This window comes from Thunnus albacares, chromosome 22 (genome assembly GCF_914725855.1).
Source record: "Thunnus albacares chromosome 22, fThuAlb1.1, whole genome shotgun sequence".
In the NCBI taxonomy this organism is placed as follows: Eukaryota; Metazoa; Chordata; class Actinopteri; order Scombriformes; family Scombridae; genus Thunnus; species Thunnus albacares.
In genome coordinates, this window is record NC_058127.1 from 6,188,762 (window position 1) to 6,206,277 (window position 17,516).

General features: G+C 39.7%; 2 long non-coding RNA genes across 2 annotated transcripts in view; one reads left to right on the forward strand and one right to left on the reverse strand.

Annotated features, from left to right (window-relative positions):
• Nucleotides 1–12,901, reverse strand: part of LOC122973836 — a 28,684-nt gene extending 15,783 nt beyond the window's left edge. Inside the window, exons 1-2 of the long non-coding RNA XR_006400147.1 lie at nt 12,841–12,901; nt 5,852–5,863 (exon numbers count right to left, since the gene is read on the reverse strand). This is a non-coding gene — a long non-coding RNA (uncharacterized LOC122973836). The remainder of the gene's footprint in view (nt 1–5,851; nt 5,864–12,840) is intronic.
• Nucleotides 1–17,516, forward strand: part of LOC122973835 — a 53,894-nt gene that overhangs the window by 19,583 nt on the left and 16,795 nt on the right. The gene's annotated exons all lie outside the window — the stretch shown is intronic.

Sequence of the window (17,516 nt, forward strand, 5' to 3'; positions counted from 1 at the left end):
AAGCAGCTGTGCAGCTTATCAGAGGTGGAAAAAGGTGTACGTTCGCCAAACCAGCCTTTAAACTGCTCATCCTCGAAGCCTCTTCTCTTGTAAAAACCAAAACCGTTTCACAACACTTGTGTTAAAGCATAAATCTCACCTTCAAACAAACATTAACACCCACTTTCCTAAACTTTCAGTGGGAAGCGTTCTGAGATGTGGGGTACAAAACACATACATGTAATCCAGTCAACCTAATCTATGAATAACATGATATTTTGTTCTCATAGCACCATTTTTCTTGTAATTCTGTGACTATTTCTCAAATATTATGTGTTTCTTTCCAAATATTCAACTGTTCTTCTTCTTAATATTACGCCTTTTTCTTGTAAAATTACAACTTTTTCTTCAACAGGCCTCTGATACTTGTCATCGTAGAAAACAAAGCTAAAAGGAGAGTGAATATTAGATTTGTGTATATGTGTTAATAGGCAACTATTTGCTAAAACACTCTCATATAACTGCAGGATTTATGCTCTCATATCCCTGCACTTTTACATTTAAATGAAACGTTGAAATAAAGTTGCATCTTTGAGCTCCCAGGCCCGATCTCGGTTTTATCAGTCCCGAAAAATGCCAAACTGCACATTTTATGACTGCAGCTTCATCATAAATACTGCTTTCATCCTGATTGAATAAAAAAATGAATCTATAAACACAGCTCACAAAGATCGTGGGAACAAAAGGTGAACCTCCTTCAAATAAGGAACAAGATTATGTTATTAAAATATTGGCACACAAGATAACAATATAGTTTTCAAAGCATATAAACCATGACACGCTTTGAAAATTATACTGCTATCGTGTGTACAAATGCTCCAGCAAAATATCGGATAGTATAAGATGCTAATAAGAAAAAGATTTTAAAGTAATGAGAAAAAGATATCAATAAGAGATTTTTTTTTGCTGTGATGAAAGCAGTGTGTTTCTGTGTTGAGCCTTGCCCCGGTGTTGAACTGTAGGTCTGTGCGTGATTATGAGAAGAGAGAAGAATGTGTTTCACTAACAACACGAGCCCCGAGGACGGTACCTTCCCAGGCTGTAAAACACATTCTGGTGCTGTACACACACACACACACACACACATACACACACACACTTATACACACATACATACACCATCTTTGAGATGGACGCCCTGCTGGTTTCAAACTCAACAGCTGTCGGGGTGTGAAACCTGATAAAAGCTGAAGAGACTAAAGCATCGGCCCAGCAGAGAGGGGATCGTCCAACTTTTGATAATAAGGTGATACTTTACTGATCCAGCAGAGGTCAAAGGTCAGAGGTGAGCTACGGAGCTGCAACTCTGGAGCTGGAAGGGATTTAGTGACTTACTCACTTGCTCACTAATGCTTCACTAATCAATATTTTTTATATTAGCACTAAATCACACGACTTAAGTGTAATATTGCTACACTCTGCGGCTCTGCTGAGCTTTTTAGCCTCTTTTTCGCTCGTTGGTTTGGTTTTATGACACATTTACTGCTTTTTCAGTCTCTCTGCTCTCCTCAACCTTTGTTAGAGCAGCAGTTTTCTTTTCAAAATAAAGGTCTAAGAAACTAATAAACTGTATGCAACCTGGAACCAGGTGAAGAAAGTTGACCATCGAGCAGCTACAAAGACTAAAATCAAGTGGACACTCGACTCCAAATTAATGTTAATGTCGCTGCATGTTTGCTAGATGCAGAAGTAAGCATTTGTTTTGCTAACATGTTAGCCTTAGCATCTGTTTAAGCTGATATCATTTCAGGGTTGTGTGTCTATTTGCTTGTTTTGGCGTTTTTCTGCCTTTAAGTGGCCAAAATTTGATTATTGGAGCTTTAAGCACAACACTGATGTACTTCCTAAACCAACAATAAACTGATCCTACTTACAAGTATCATGTGTCTATCCAAAGCCTGATATAGCTTATTCCTCTGTGCCGTAGACCTCCGTTGTTGTCCAAAAACTATTAAAAACACATCAGTGAGCCACACTGCTGCACTGGATGACATGTTCCTTCATCACAAAGAGTTTGGGCACAGTAGTTTGTTGGCTCCAACGGCTCCAAAGACTAATAACGGTGGTCATGTTTCAGTCTCTGGAGAGTAGTTCTGTGTAAGGAAGACGCAACCGAGCATGTGTGGGAACGCTGTTCTGTTTAGAGAGCTTCACTAGCTTGTTGTGCTACATATCACAAGCTCTTGACTTTATACTACACTGTAAATTTCTCAAAGAACGTCAGTACTATATATATGTGATATGTAGCGCAAAGAGCTGCATTACACAGGACTACTCTCTGGAGACTGAAAACATGATTTCTGTTGTTATTGACGTGTTTTTAGAGTTTTTGGACAACAAAGGTTGGGCTCTACTCTATTCACAGAGGAATAAGATGTATCAGGCTTTGGATACACACACACAATACTTGTTTGGCTCTGTACATGAGATTTGTTGACAATAAGAAAAATATAGAAAATCACCAGCATGATCCTTTAAATGAAAATTAGTTGGGCACACACATCTTATTATGTTGTTGCTTCACTTAGGAACCACTAAAATCTTAAGAGGAGAACATAACATCACAGTCATTAAGACTAATAATCTATAAATATGACTGACATTTATCATTTCGCCAATATGTGCATTCATCCGGACAATTAAATATTTTTTATTGCATTATTAGAAATTGCACCTCATAAACAGCCTGTCTCCTAAAATGTGTTTTAAGATCCCTCTGAGTTAATATCTGATGACGCCATGTGCTAAGAGTCAGGAAGAACATCTGTCACCCGAGGCGCCGCAGGGCAGTAATCACCTAAAGAGACTGAATTTATCAACCCGGCACAATATGAGGACTAAGTGGAGGGTCGGGGTGAGCTTCAAAGTCTGACAATCTGCTTTTATTATTCAGTATTTGATATTTATGAGATAGATTGATCGCGCCGTTCTTGAGGCAGAAAGAGCAGGAGCTCGTTGGAGTGATTTACAGCTCATCAGAGGTCACCGGAGCCACGAGGAAGTGATGACATCATACAAATAATGTCTAGCAATGGCAGTGAGCAGTAGCTTGTACCTACTTATAATAGATATAAACCTTGTTTTTATGTTAGAGAGAGAGAGCAAAGAGTGCAGGAGATTAAACTGAACTGAATTAATAGTGAGGTCAATAGCGGTTTTTAACTCCTCGGCACAGTTCAACAATCCATTATCCCTTGAAATTAAAATTACTAGACGATTCTGCGGCGCAGTGTTTATGTGCAATGCCATGCAGGAAGTGGTGTGTCCTTTATGAAGCATAGTGGTAAAGTGTGATGGTCAGGGAATGGATGGGTGTGTAATGCAGTGTTAATTTCATCAATGAAAACTGATGGAAAATATTAATTAACAACCATTTTTTTTCACAACAAAAACAAGATTAAAACTACATAAAGAAAGTACCTTTTTCTTAAATAAAAACTATGACAGAAATATTAGAGTTTGTCAATGAATAAAAGCTAAATATGAAAGACAGATGAGTCACACTGTATGTAAAACTAACACTCACAATCAAACCAAGAGAAGCTGAGAGAGAAACAGATTCATCAGACGACACGTCCTCATAATCAAACGACAGTTTAAATCTAAAATTTCACCTGGCAAAAAAAACAACCTACGTTTACGCCATCTAGTGGCCGTAGTAATGCACTCTAGAACGACCCACAGGATCATAATATGCTGCTTTTCAAAAACATTACAAATCACTCACAAATAATTATGTTGTGACAACACTGTGGTTAAAGTCTGGTAGGAAAAGATCATTGTTTGGGTTAAAATCATCACTTAATACTCGGTTTGTACTGCCTTAAAGCTACGCAACCTTCGTCATCATGGCAACAACACCATCAAAAAATGTCCTGACTCCGCAATTGGGAAGCAAACAATGGTCTCCTGCAGCAAAGTCCACATTATGCCATCTGTCATCCACCCAACCCGCCTCCTGCTAAATAAGGCACAATCATCTTATCAAGTCACTTTATATAGACGTCATGTGAACTGCGTCACTTCCTGGATCGTAATTACTACGGCTGCTAGATGGCATAAAACGGTTGTTTTTTTTTTGCCGGCTTGAATTTTTAGAGACCTATACTGTCGTTTTTCTTGTGAGGACGGGCTGCGTCGGAGGAGCGTGCGGACAGAAAAACGGATAGAGCTGTCAGCTTTTCCAAACAGACAGATCCCCCTCCTCCACTTCATCATCAGACACAACACACAGCGTCTCCACACACACACACACACACACACACACACACACACACACACACACACACGCACACACTGCAGGGGTCTTGATATATGAGGTTGCGGTCATGTGCTTGACTCGCGGTTGCCGCCGGTGACGATTGAATCACAGACCACGATGATGTCATATCTGTCTGGTTTGATAGTGTGTGTCTGTGTGTGTGTGTGTGTGTGTGTGTGCGCTTGTTTGAAAGTTATAAAACCAGACTGACCTCAGCTTTACAGTAAATCTCCCCCCCCCCCCCCCATTTTCTTTTCGTTGTCTCAATTTTTCACCCTAAAGATGAGACCTGATGCCACATGTGCAATTACTAGTGGTGAACTCTGCCTGGAGGGCTGTTAAATGGAGAATTACCCGGGATTATCTCGGCTGCCATTACCAAGGACATGAGAAGAGACGGCGTCATACTTAATAATGGAAATCATGATGTGCAGGCATGATTTTCAAATAAGGGTTTTAGAGAAAATTAATGGAACAACCTTCATTTATTGCCTTTCTTTTAATAAATTGGCACACGTCGTGACAAGTCAGGATACGGGGACAATTTTCAATATACTGTGGTCGTGTTATGTCAGGTACAAATTTGTTTTAATCCTACGAGCTGTACAAATTAACGTCAAGAGGTTGTTTTTGATCCAGCAGTTGCTAAATTGTGACGTAAATAGAACTCTCAGGTCTTGAGAACAAGAGAAACGTGGTAGGAAACAATTATTTCATGCATCATAATCTGTAATAAATTAATAAATGTAAGCCTTTAGCCTCAACAAACAGCCCCTCCACAATATCTGCAACAGCGTTTGTCCCCTCGAGTTTGACTTGTCCCTCCAGTAATTAATGGATTGGACATTTTATAGAGATCCTTATGTTTCTGTGGTCGGCATGTTCAGGTATGTAAAGGAACTTCAGTGCATTCATGTTTGCATTTTCACTGTATTTAAAGAGTTACGAAGATTTAAGCCAAAAAAAAACTAAACTAAAAACTGCCAATTTTTGTATATGATCAGACAAACCTGTATTGTCATTGCATTGTTTTTTACGACTTACAGCTGTGCGACTTTAATAGTTTAACTAAGGAGACACGAGGTGATTTATGCAATGCCGTGTTGTCTTTCACATGCTATTTCTATCTTTATTTTGGTTGATTTGAGGATTTTGGCTACAACTGTTGTTTAAAATAAAACAAAACTCCCATCCTCATCCTTAATATTGACCACTGAAAACAGCTGCTTGCTTGCAGTCAGAAGGATAGTCGAGTTTTTTTCTCAGTCTTGAGATTTGTGTTTGATCAGTTAGTAATGTGCTGTAACTCCTCCAGAAAGTCCTTACTTAGGAGAAAAGACTTTTTGGATGAAATGAACCAAAACTGAGTTTCCAAAAAGATTCCTGCAACAGTTCCTGTGGCTCAAAAGAGGTAAAAGATGCACATGGCAGGCTGAAATGATTAAAATCAGCAAAACCCCTTCACTAATGAGCCTCAGAGCATCTGAGGACCATCTGATCTGAACAGTTTTGAGTTTATTTCCTCTCACACTCTTGACTTTTTAGTGCAACTTTGTCCCAAACCTCTCCAACATTATCATCTTTTCTTCTTCTACCAGAGATACTTCACTGTCCATCACTCTTTCAGCATTCTGTTTGCCCTCCTCAGCCCATCCTTAAATATCTTCCTGCAGGTGGTCCGTCTGTTATTGTCTTCCCCAGGTGTCTAAAATGGGAAGATGCTGAAAGACGTGACAGATTCCTCGAGGGATGAAGGCTGTTATAGATATTCAAAGACAGATGAAATCACTGATAGATGTCCAGGAGGCTGTTTGCAGGTATTACGGTCAGGTGCAGCGGTACAGATGCTTCATTATCATCACAATCCTCTACCTTTCCTCTCTCTATAATCACGTCGTCACTCATCCCTGGCACTCATCCTTTTCGTTCTCTCATCTCTGTTTCATTTTTCTCTCTACACCTCGTTGGGAGGGAAAAGGGGACGAATTATTCGGCTGGGTGAAATCTGCACAACGTGAGTTTTTGTTTCAGGATTTATATCAGTTACTGTAAAACTTGAATGAAAAAGAATGAGTAGGAATGAGCAGGTGAGACTGAAAAGGAACATGTACAGTGAGTTATAGCATCCAAATGACAGAAACATGATGTTAACTATTGTTTGAGAGACAAACTTGTGTGAAAGCTTCATCTTTTTAGTCGACTCTCTTAATTTACTCTCTTGTTTTTTCTCTCTCCGTTCAGTCTTTCATCGTGGTGTCATCCATCTCTCTGCACTTTTGTTTTAACATTTTCTAATCAATTGTCCTGTCAGAGAAGTAATTTGTTCTTATGATCTCGCCGCTTTATTATCCAGCACTCAGCGGCGACACACAGACAAGGCAGGAGCAGTAATTGCCTTCCTTGTCAGAGCAGTTGAACTCTTACCAGAATTTCTTTCAGCGGCTTGAACTTTCTCTTGCTTTTCGGCGCATGTGTCAAACTGTTATTTCTGGTTTTCTCAGTACAATGGAAGGCTCAGTGAATGCCTTTTCTCTCCAGTGCTCACCCTCTCTTATCCCTCTATGTTATCTCCATCTAGTTTTCCCTTTTGTTGTCCACCCAGGATGACAGAACCGGGTAAACCCACAAACAAAGACGTCAGTTTCTATAAGGCTGACATGAATCTTTCTGCAAAATGTTTGTAGACGATATGCAAGGAGGTGGCAGCGAAAAGTACAAACAGGTCTAATTTAAGCAGAACTTCTCCAGGGAAATCAAATTTGTCCCTCAAATCCTATTGTGGCCATTATTTGGTCAAATATGTATGTTTGGCGACGTTTAACTTTCAGCTAAAATCGCTAACAGCGGGTTTCTCTTGATGAGGTTGTTTGATGATGATATGATGCATTTTTATCCTGCTGCTAGTCATGCGACATTAGCAACGTGACCTCATGATTCCAGTTCATAAAGGGGTTGCTAATGCAATGTGGGGCACTATTGGACTGGATCAACTGGAGAATGGGAGAAACAGCAGGTGAATAAACCAATCAGACTCCATGTATTGATAAATGTATAAGTAATATACTTCCTTAAAGTTGGGGTGCTTGTGAGACACAGATTAAAATAACAATGGTCAAATTTAAAGCAGCATAGGCCAAGATATCCTGACTTTGATCTCCCAACACACAACGATTGCATAGCGTTGCATCATTGGACGCATGTAGCAAACTTGGGCGGCGTTATACAGACAGACAGAAGAAGAAGTGATGAATAAAGCGATAACTCGCCAGTCTCTGTTGCTTTATTGAATGTTTTCTTTTATTCTGCACACAGCTTTGCGTCACGCTCTGCACTAAAACACTTGCTTCATACCACAACAAAGAAAACAACAAGGTCATTAAAATTGCGTATATTAGTTATTCAGTTCTGGTTTGAGCCAGTTTCCCCAAAACACATTAAGAGCACAAGACATCCTTATCTTTACAGTTGCACTCTTTGTAAGGGCACTCAATGCCCCTTATTCAAGACATACTGACATACAGTGATTCAGCACTTGCATACATTTTAAGTACATTTGCACCACAAGTTGTCAAGGTACAGTAACTAGGAAGTGCTGATCTGGGGATGTGATAGAATTGCTGCTTTTCTGGAGAGTTGCTGCAAAAAAAACAGCAATGACTTGCCTCAAGACGTCAGGTCAAGCTCCAAAAACCGGATCCTACACTTCCCATAATGCTACGTACGCAAAAGCGTAAGTGTTGAGAAAAGAGCAACTGGACTTGTTGTAGATTCTTGATTATTATACCATAACCACGGCTCTAGTTTGTAACGCAGCCTCTCTATTATAAATCTGTAGTCTCCAAGCTCACGCCAAGATACCTGAGTGATCCCACTTGAGTAATTTTCTCAGATTTTTGAAAGCGTCTTCAAAGCCACAGAAGACATTTTTACAAATGGTTTCACAGGCTGTGTAATACTCCCTGTTCTTTTTCATGTAAATTCAGAGTATCCCTTTTATGTAGAGAAGACGAAAAAGGCCCAAGTGGAAAAGCAACACCCACACGTGCGCCCACATTTAAACTAATGTAACAGAAAGATAGATTCTTGAAAAGGGAAATAAGTAATGAAATGTTCTCGATTTATATTGGTGGATGTTTACCTTGATCGGCCACTGGAGGTCGTGTAGTCACCCTCTAAGTTACCACTACTTGCATCCTCCCTTCCTTTCTGGCCGCGCTGTATCCATCCATCCATCCATCCACCCTCCAGGGTCAGATGCTGGTTGTGTTTTTGTCATTTTTTCGGCCTCTCGCTGCCTCTCCGCCCCTCTTTTCCATTCCATTCTTTTTCTCTCACTCGCTCAGCAGAAATGCTTTATTGTGGTTTTTGGTGTTTTGGTGGAGTTATTCCTCCTTACCCCCCGAGCTTTGGCAAATGACGGAATAAGCTCATGGTAATTCCTCAGCGCTAACCACAAACATGCTCTTCCCCCTGTTCAGAGTGTGTGCTCGTACATGTGTGTTTGTGTGTGATTGTGTGTGTGATTGTGGGTACTGTGTTTGCTCTCTGACGTCTATGGAAAAGAGTTCCCTCTCTTTTCGCCTCGCCCCCCTAAAGCTGAGGGGTCATATGTGTGTGACAGAGAGAGAGCGAGAGAGAGGGGTTACTCTAGTGCAGGGAAGGAGAGTGTGAACTGCTTACCTTCAGCAGTTGGTAACAGTCAATGTAGCATTCTGAGGTTTCAGCCATATGACTTTATAATGACCACCGGATGACTGATTTTACTTTTTCCGCATATCTCCTCACTTACTACAGTATAGGGTTTTGTCAAACCATCAAGAATTTTATCCCCATTTGAAGATTTCTGGTGCATATCTCCAGAAATCACTTGTCAATCCAAGTTTCTGTAGATCAAGGGAATAAATGAATGAATGCATGAATACAGATCTTAGAGGTCCACTTTATAAACTTCCTCTGCATCCAAGTTCCAGTAAGGACTTTACATTACATGATGATATTTCAGTGCAAAAGCTGCAGAACTACTGTACATGAACAGCATTTCTGTATTAACGGGAGACGTGACACCTGTGTTGTGTAACCAAGTCTTTAAACATGAGTATAAAAAAGGTTGTGATGGACATTTGGATTCATCATACAAAAAAGCTACAGCTTGTATGAACATTTACCAGCCCAGAAGAGCTTCTACTCACTTCATCGTAACTTAGTTTCTTCCATATCCACCAATGTTTTCTTCTAATCTATAGTGTCTAAAACCGTCCACAGCTGGTGACGAGTAACCTACAATGGCCTATAGGTTGCTGGTATTGGTGTTCATTAAAGGCTGCTAAGACCCTTTCCAAGCAAATTTAATTAAAATTGCATTGTTACAAATGTCAATGTGTCTTTGAAAGAGGTTTTTCTTCCCCTTGAAATTAGGGGAAAAGAAAAGGGGGCACTATTTTCAGTCTCTTGCTCCAGTAAACTATGTGCCAAACCATTAACTGGTGTCCTTAGTCCACTGAAACAGAATATGAAACATCAGTGACAGATAAGATAAATGATCCACAGCCTTTATATTTTAAAAAGTTAACTGCATTCATTCATTCAATCATTTAAAAGCATCTTACAGTCTCCTGCCTGTATGGGAATAACAAACTGAGGGGGCGGTGGACTGCTCCGCTGTGTTAGTATTAACATCATGTTTCCAGCTGTGGAGAGCAGCTTCTCTGCTGCACCGTTAGTTCTGGGGAAAGACGTTGTTGTCCAACACGCTGAGCAGGTTTTTGAGGTTAAATAGGCTGAGCACCGAGTTATTTTCTTCACCTCAGAGCTGGTTTAAGTTGTTCAACGCTGCAGTGTCTGTTGGTCAGCTGGTCTAGTTTGTTACTACTGGAGTTTGCTGCTCTGCTGCGCTAACGTTAGTCTCTGAGTGACAGCGCAGAAAGTTCAAAATATACTTCACGTTTGTCTCACAAATGTGATTATTTAGTCATTAAATCAACACATGCTTGCAACCGCTGCCTTTTTTGAAGATGAACTACAAGATAACTTCCACCTTTTTCATTCCATCAACATCATCTTATCAATAAACATTAAGATAATCGATTTTTGACATTTGTGGATCAATTTAGAATCGTAAGAGATAAGAATCAAGACTCTTATTTGAATCAGTTTTTTCACCCACCCCTGCTTGGAGATTGAATTTAGTTTTAATACATTAAAATTAGTTGAAATATATATCTTGTGTGGATGCTTTTGTCACATTGTCACAGCCGGTTTGTAAGAAATGGGAGCTCGTCGAATTCTTGAGCCAGTTTGGAATTCAGTACAAAAAACTGAATACAAGGCTCCCTAAACTGGGTCTGATAAATTTCAGAGATATTTTCAGAAGGTCTCCAGCAGCTTCTGTTTTATTGATTATTCAGTTTGCCATTTTGTAATCAGTTGCTCTCTGCTGTTGTTATAGGGGTTCAATTGTTTAATGGGAGTCATGAAAATGTGTTTTAGGGCTCACACAAATAAAAATTCGAGATGCTTCTCTTTTTCAAATATGTTTATTGTGATGCTGAATTCCACCTCAGCCCTGCAGAAATGGATTACACGCTTCCATTTTTCTGCTTTCTTACCCAAAAGACATTTTTAAAAAGTACACATGAAACTTGAGAGAGAAAAAAATAATGCTTCACAGACTTTTTTTTTTCTTTCCCCAATTTCAGTCAGTATTTTCTAAGTGGATGACTTTGGCCTGGTGTGAAGTATCATTATATGGGGCAAACTCCACCCACTGTGGCCTTTTTTAATGAAGACACACACACACACACACTTGTTCAACCAGTCCTGTGTGTGACCTCGTGCCCTTAGCATGTACATGTCAAAGGAATGCCTTGTAGCTGAGGTGCTGAGAGTTCATTTGTGACTTTCTTATGTGTGTGTGTGTCTGTGTGTGTGTGTTGTAAAGGTGTTGAAAGATCAGTCACAGGGTCCGACTGCACCCTCTCGTGCTAAACAATACCAGCTGAGGTACCAGGGTCACTTCACATCTACACACACCCAAACACACACACACGCACACACTTGTCCTAGGTCACTTTTGGGGACATTACATTAATTTCCTGGAGACTTACCCTAACCCTAACCATAACCACTACTTTCCTAAACCTAACCCTTACCCTGACCTTAACCTAACCTTAACCACTGACCCAAAAATCAGCATTTTACCAAGCCGTCCCTGGACACACCCACACAAACACACACACACACACACACACACACACACACACACACACACACACAAAGCATGCATCCATCCACACATACACAAATATGCCCACCACATTCTTTTTAAACACACAAAATACATTCATGGTATGTCCACACACACACACACACACACAAAGACACACTCTGACTGTATATATGGAAAGAAATGAGTCTCAAACAAGCAGGTAGCTCCGGGTTTGAAAAGTGAAGCCAATGTGGAAGTGCCTTAAACCTGTATTCTTGCTAACGGCCAGCAGGGGGCGACTCCACTGGTTGCAAAAAAAAAAAAACTCCAATTGTATAGAAGTCTATGAGAAAATGACCCTGCCTCTCACTTGATTTATAACCACAGTAAACAGTTTCCCAATGAGTTTATAGTCTCAATCGTTAGTTTCAAGTCTTCTTTAATACAGCATGATGTTCATTTTGTAGATTGTGGTCCCATTTAAAGAAAAACAGACGATCAAGCAGCGTATGCTTTAGGGTGTGGTTACATTGTGACTGACAAGTCCCTACAAAAACGACAACGTTGATTAAGTGACGTAACCATGGTGTAACCCCAGAGTATAGGTGTAGCCGCTGCTATTTCACAGTGTGTTTCAGTTCATGAAAGTTAATTGTAACATTTTGGTCACTTAAAAAAAGTCTTGTTCAGTGTTTGGTTGTACTAAAAGACCCTCTAAGGAGTTTGGTAAGTACATTTTGTTTTAATGGTTTTAGGCCTGTTTTTCACTAACAAAAATAAGCATTAGCATTATCACAGTTAACCACAGATTGTAAATGCACCATGCTAACCAAGCTAGTAGCTAACACTAGGGTCAGCTCCAACCTCCAGTCCAAAAATGGTCACTTCTGGCTCCAAAAATAGAAGATGGTGATGGTCAAATCATTGAACTCCTTCAAAACAGTAGTCCACAAACCAGTGGGGTGACGTCACGGTGACTACGTCCATATTTGTTTACAGTTTGTGGTCTTGAACTAGTGACAAGTCTATGTTTTATGACATACAAATTAAACTAGATTAGCCAATGTAACATATAACGCTTGACTTGTACTGAATTGTAAATAAATGATCACAACCATATCCAGCCCAACTGGATAGCCAACATCAGCTAGCTAAAAAAAATACAGACTCTTTCCATCCACCTGTTTTTATTTGCTATGCCAGTGGCAGGGCTCTGGAGATGGTAATTTTGGTTGGTCGGTCAGTCCACTGTTTTGGTCTAGACTTAAAATGTTTGGAAATGTGAAATGTTTCAACAAATGTCTGAAATTTGCAACAACTTGCCATGAAATTGGACTTTGGTTTACGACCAAACCTGCAAAACTAATGACATTCCCATCTGTGTCAGCTGTACTTTGTGTTTAATGCTAGTACAAACTTCTCTCTTTTTGTTAATATCCTTCCACTGTTTCTCAACAGGGGATTTTGTACTAAAAAGACTTTAACTTTTAAAGATATCCACTTAATTTGGATGACTGAAGCCTCATATTAGCATATTTAGATAAATGTTTGAATATCTTATTGCACAAAACGAGGACATTGGATTTTGTCCCCAAACACTTACACTGAAAACTCATTAGGAAGGGATCTTCTAATGCTCACTATGAACAGGAGGAATGACAACATTCATATGGGCACCTGACAATAAAAATTGGGAACATATCCTTTAAAATGTAAACATTGCTAGGTTATGTTCAAATGTTATTGAATTGCTTCGCCTCTGACCTTTCACCTACTTCCTGTTGGTTTATGTTATGATGGTGCTGCAGGAGTTGAAGCTTGTTCTGCTATTTCACTCACTGGGAAATGTAAAAATGTAAGAATCTTACCAGGTTGGTGAGCAGGTAACGTGATCCTCAAAGTGTTGGTCTCTGGGGCTCCATTTGGATTCTCTGCTCTTGAAAAAAAACGGAGTTCTCGGAGCGTTCAGAAGGTAGCGTTCATGTTACTATATGGTCATCGCTGTGTGTGTGTGTGTGCTTTTATTTATCCAGGTTAGGGTTGACTGAAGTACCACTCAGGCACACTTTGCCCATGGTTGCTATGGGAATGACATGAACTAGCAACTTTTATGTAATAAGATCAATATAGATCTTTTATTGAGACTTATTAGATGCCAAAACACTGCATGGTTAAAGTAATGTGAGACAGGGTTTTACAACTCTGGAAAGTTTTATATTTATTTAATGTTGGTTTTATAGGTACATAGCATGAACCAATGCCACATACCCCTTATATTATAGCCTGAGATAGTCTGCGCTGTCCATCACTAGAAGGGCCTTTATACAAATACAAACAACTCAAAGGTAGTTTTCAGGTGATTTTGCATTCTGTATCTTTTTTGCCATTTGCTGCATTTTTTCAGTGCTTATATCAGTCTAAATGCAGCCTCATTGTCAGGTCAGGCAGGAGGTAGCATAGATTTTCATATCATATTACATACTATTATATTATTTTTGATTTGCACTTTTTGAAATGTATGAGTTTTTTGCCAAATAATAACCAACACACCCCTCCACAAGCAATTACAACCCACAAGCTAATGATGTCAAGGGAAGGTTTATATGATGGAAGGAGTTAGCTGCTCGCTAACTATGCTATTGGGCTCTAGAGCCTGGACTCTGTAACATGCTGATGTTTTGAAACACAAGACTTCTTATATTTTTTCTCTCTACATGATTGAATTTTAGATTCATCAGGGAACAAAACTGACAAAATAATTAGAGGTGAACCGATACTATTTTTTTTTCTTATTTTTTCTGGAACTGAAAGAAATCTCAAGAGTTTCTATAAGATCAGACAAAGCCAAGTATCTAGGAACCTATCGAGGAAAAAGAAACTTTACCTGAATGTGCTCACAGAAGCCAGAATTTAGCAGCCCTTATGAAAAAGCTGATCCAAGTGCCCTTTATGGATGTTGTGTGGCACGTCGAACTGTCATGCAGGTGTCTGAGTTTAAGTAATGGAGATAACATCACAGACCTGCAGCTTTGTCTTACCATAACCTTAACCATACAGTAGTTACCATGAGAGTGGGAATTTTAAAAAAAATGTTGGCACTAGGCTTTAAAAAATAATAGTTGTCACTGAACGTTTTGGACACACTTGCTGATGTAACACTAGCATGTAGATCCTACAAACTGCAGTTTAGGTAAACACTTCCAATGCAGGATTAGTTAAAATGTGTTTTTATTACAGGAAGATGTAAATGATGCTTTTCTTGACATGTGCAAAAAGATTTATCAACTAACACAGGGACACAGGATAAGAACTTGGAAAGGTATTTTGTACTTCACTGTATCTTTAAGGCCTAATGTCACCACATGAGTAGAAAAAACAGGGTAAACCGGTCAGTATACGGTCGCTGTTTTAGAGTATTTTCAAAGTTAGTGGTCAGGGGTGGAGTTAAGGTCAGGTTCAGGTCGGGGTAATGGTAAAGGTCAGCCATGCGGTGGTGAATGTTAAGGTGATTGCTAGAGTTAAAGACCTGGGTAAAGGTTAAGGTAGGTCATGTAGTGGTGAGGTCATGAGGTGAGGGAACGAAGTGTGTGTACGATATGACATAATTTGTTTGTGCAAATTTGTGTGTGTGTGTGTGTGTGTGTGTGTGTGTGAGCGCCACCAACCTCGCTCAGCCAGTAAATCTGATAGAACATTTGTTTGGCCTCTGAACCATGATCACCCCTCAGAGTCCTCTTTCTCTTTCTCTTGTGTGTGTGTATGTGGAAACATTTGACGAGGCCTGCTTAAGCCATCAGTGAGGATGGGTAGAAACCGTAAAAGAAAGAGGGAAGATGCAATGTAAAAAAAGAAAGGACCTTAGAAAAAAGAAAACAAAGGGATTAAAAGAGAAGAAAACCAATTTATAAAAAGGAAGGAAAGTGAGTAAAGTTACTGAATTCCTTTATATGACAAAATAGTGATTGCATTTCCATGACCTTTCAGAAATGGATTTATGGTCATTAGTTTGAACTGTACATGAGAATATCGCCAAGAAAAGTAATCCTTTGTATTGCTCAAAGATGAAAGCATCATCTTGATTCAAACCTCAAAGGCAGAGCTGAAGAACAACAGTGCTATATGGCTCAGATATAGTGCTCTTGATTTGGATTGAAAAAATGTATTTGGAAAAAGATGACGATGTATTTGATGACAAAAAGATTTATTTGAGGAGTGTACAGTCTAGGTCAATCATCAGGACTCGCAAGATGATTCTCAAAGTAAGAAGGAAAGTAAAGAAAACCAAACTGTATGATATTTAACCAAAGTATTGGGTAAAAAATTTTAATTTTGATCTTACTGTATGATGAAAAGTTTCTCTTTCTCTTATGTTTCTCTTCTGTATTGACTGCTATCCTATCCCAGATGAGCTGGTTTGGTTGTTTATGTGGTTATAGTTTGTATATTTGACTGTATTTGTGTGGTGGACGCCAGGAAAAGCAGCCAATGCTTATTCTGGTGGTAATGGGGATCTTAATAAAGACGTAAAGAAAGTGAGGGGATCACCAAAGTTCACAAAGACCATGAATTACCAAATTACATGGTAATTCATCCATCAGTTGTTTCAATCTGAAACACACGTGTCAACCTTATGGTGGTGCTTGAGGGAAAAGTCAGAAGATTACCAAAGTCATTAGGCTTCTACCTCTAGGGACCATAAATGTCTGTACAAAATGTCAAGTTAATCCATCCAATAGTTGTTGAGATATTTCAGTCTGGACTAAAGTGGTCGACTGAACCAACCTGCATTTTTCTGACTGTTCTCAACTCTTTGCTTTTTTTTATTACCAAACACTGCAGAGTTTTACTATGAAACATCACAATTGGTTATTCTGCTCACAGCTCAAAGATGTGCAATTAAGTTTTACAAGCCTAAAATGTACAGAGGATGAGCTTGTAAGCCTACCTGAACCTTCCAGGTTCAAACTAGCCACACCAGTCTTAGCAAGAAACACAGGAACGCTAATTTATATTTTTTGTATTTTGACCAAATGTCCTTCTTTGCCAGTTACCAGTTGGGCACCATCTGCTAAGATTTCACTTAACCAATTAGATCATTTCTGCACCATTAAATTCAGTTGACATGTGTTGGATTCATGTCGCTCACTTGGATTCAACCAGGTTGATGGAAACCATTTTTTGTTGTTGTAACGAACGCTCATAAACACTCAAACGTTTGCCTCACATTTGGATGGACATACGGTTTACAGCTTAAGGGTCCAGTCCTCGTCCGTCTCCATCCCCCCCTTTCCCTCTGGTGATCGTCCATAGTTCAGTAATGACCATGAACTCCGTAGCAAAAACACTCTCCTCTGCACTCTTCACCCCTGGGATTTTAGGCGGAAAAAGAGAACGAAGAGAAATTGCGAAGTGGGCCATGATGGGAGGAAAGTATGTGGAAGGAAATGAGAAAAGGAAAGTGCAGGACCAAGAGAACGTCAGTGGCATTTTTCCTCTGCACTCTTCACCTCCAGGATGAAGGAGGTGAAAAGGGCAGCAGGAGAGGAGAGGGGAGAAGGGATGAAGGGACGGCAGACGAGTGATAAAGAGGGGATGAAGAAGAAAATATGAAGTTATGGAGCGAGAGAGAAGACAGACAAAAAGGGGGAAGGTTGAAGGGAATGAAAGAAGGAAAAAAATGGAGGTGAAGGGAAAGGGAAGGAGGAGAGGAGTGTTTGAAAGGTTATGGGAGTGCTTTAACGAGCATGTTGAGGTCTCAGCAGAAACAGGGGGCCCTCTTTAGAGAGAGAGAGAGAGAGAGACTGTATATTTGTGGGTGTGTTAAACACATTGACCCTAAGTTTCCCATCGAGAGTAGAGGGTGATGAGGGGAAGAGTGGAGAGTAGAGCGACTGGGAATAAGAGATGACAAGATGAAATAAACATATAAGCGATTGAGTGAATGAATCAGTCAGAATCTGAAAATAATAAGGCGTTCTGTATTCATATAATGCCATTCTTTAGCCAAAGTAC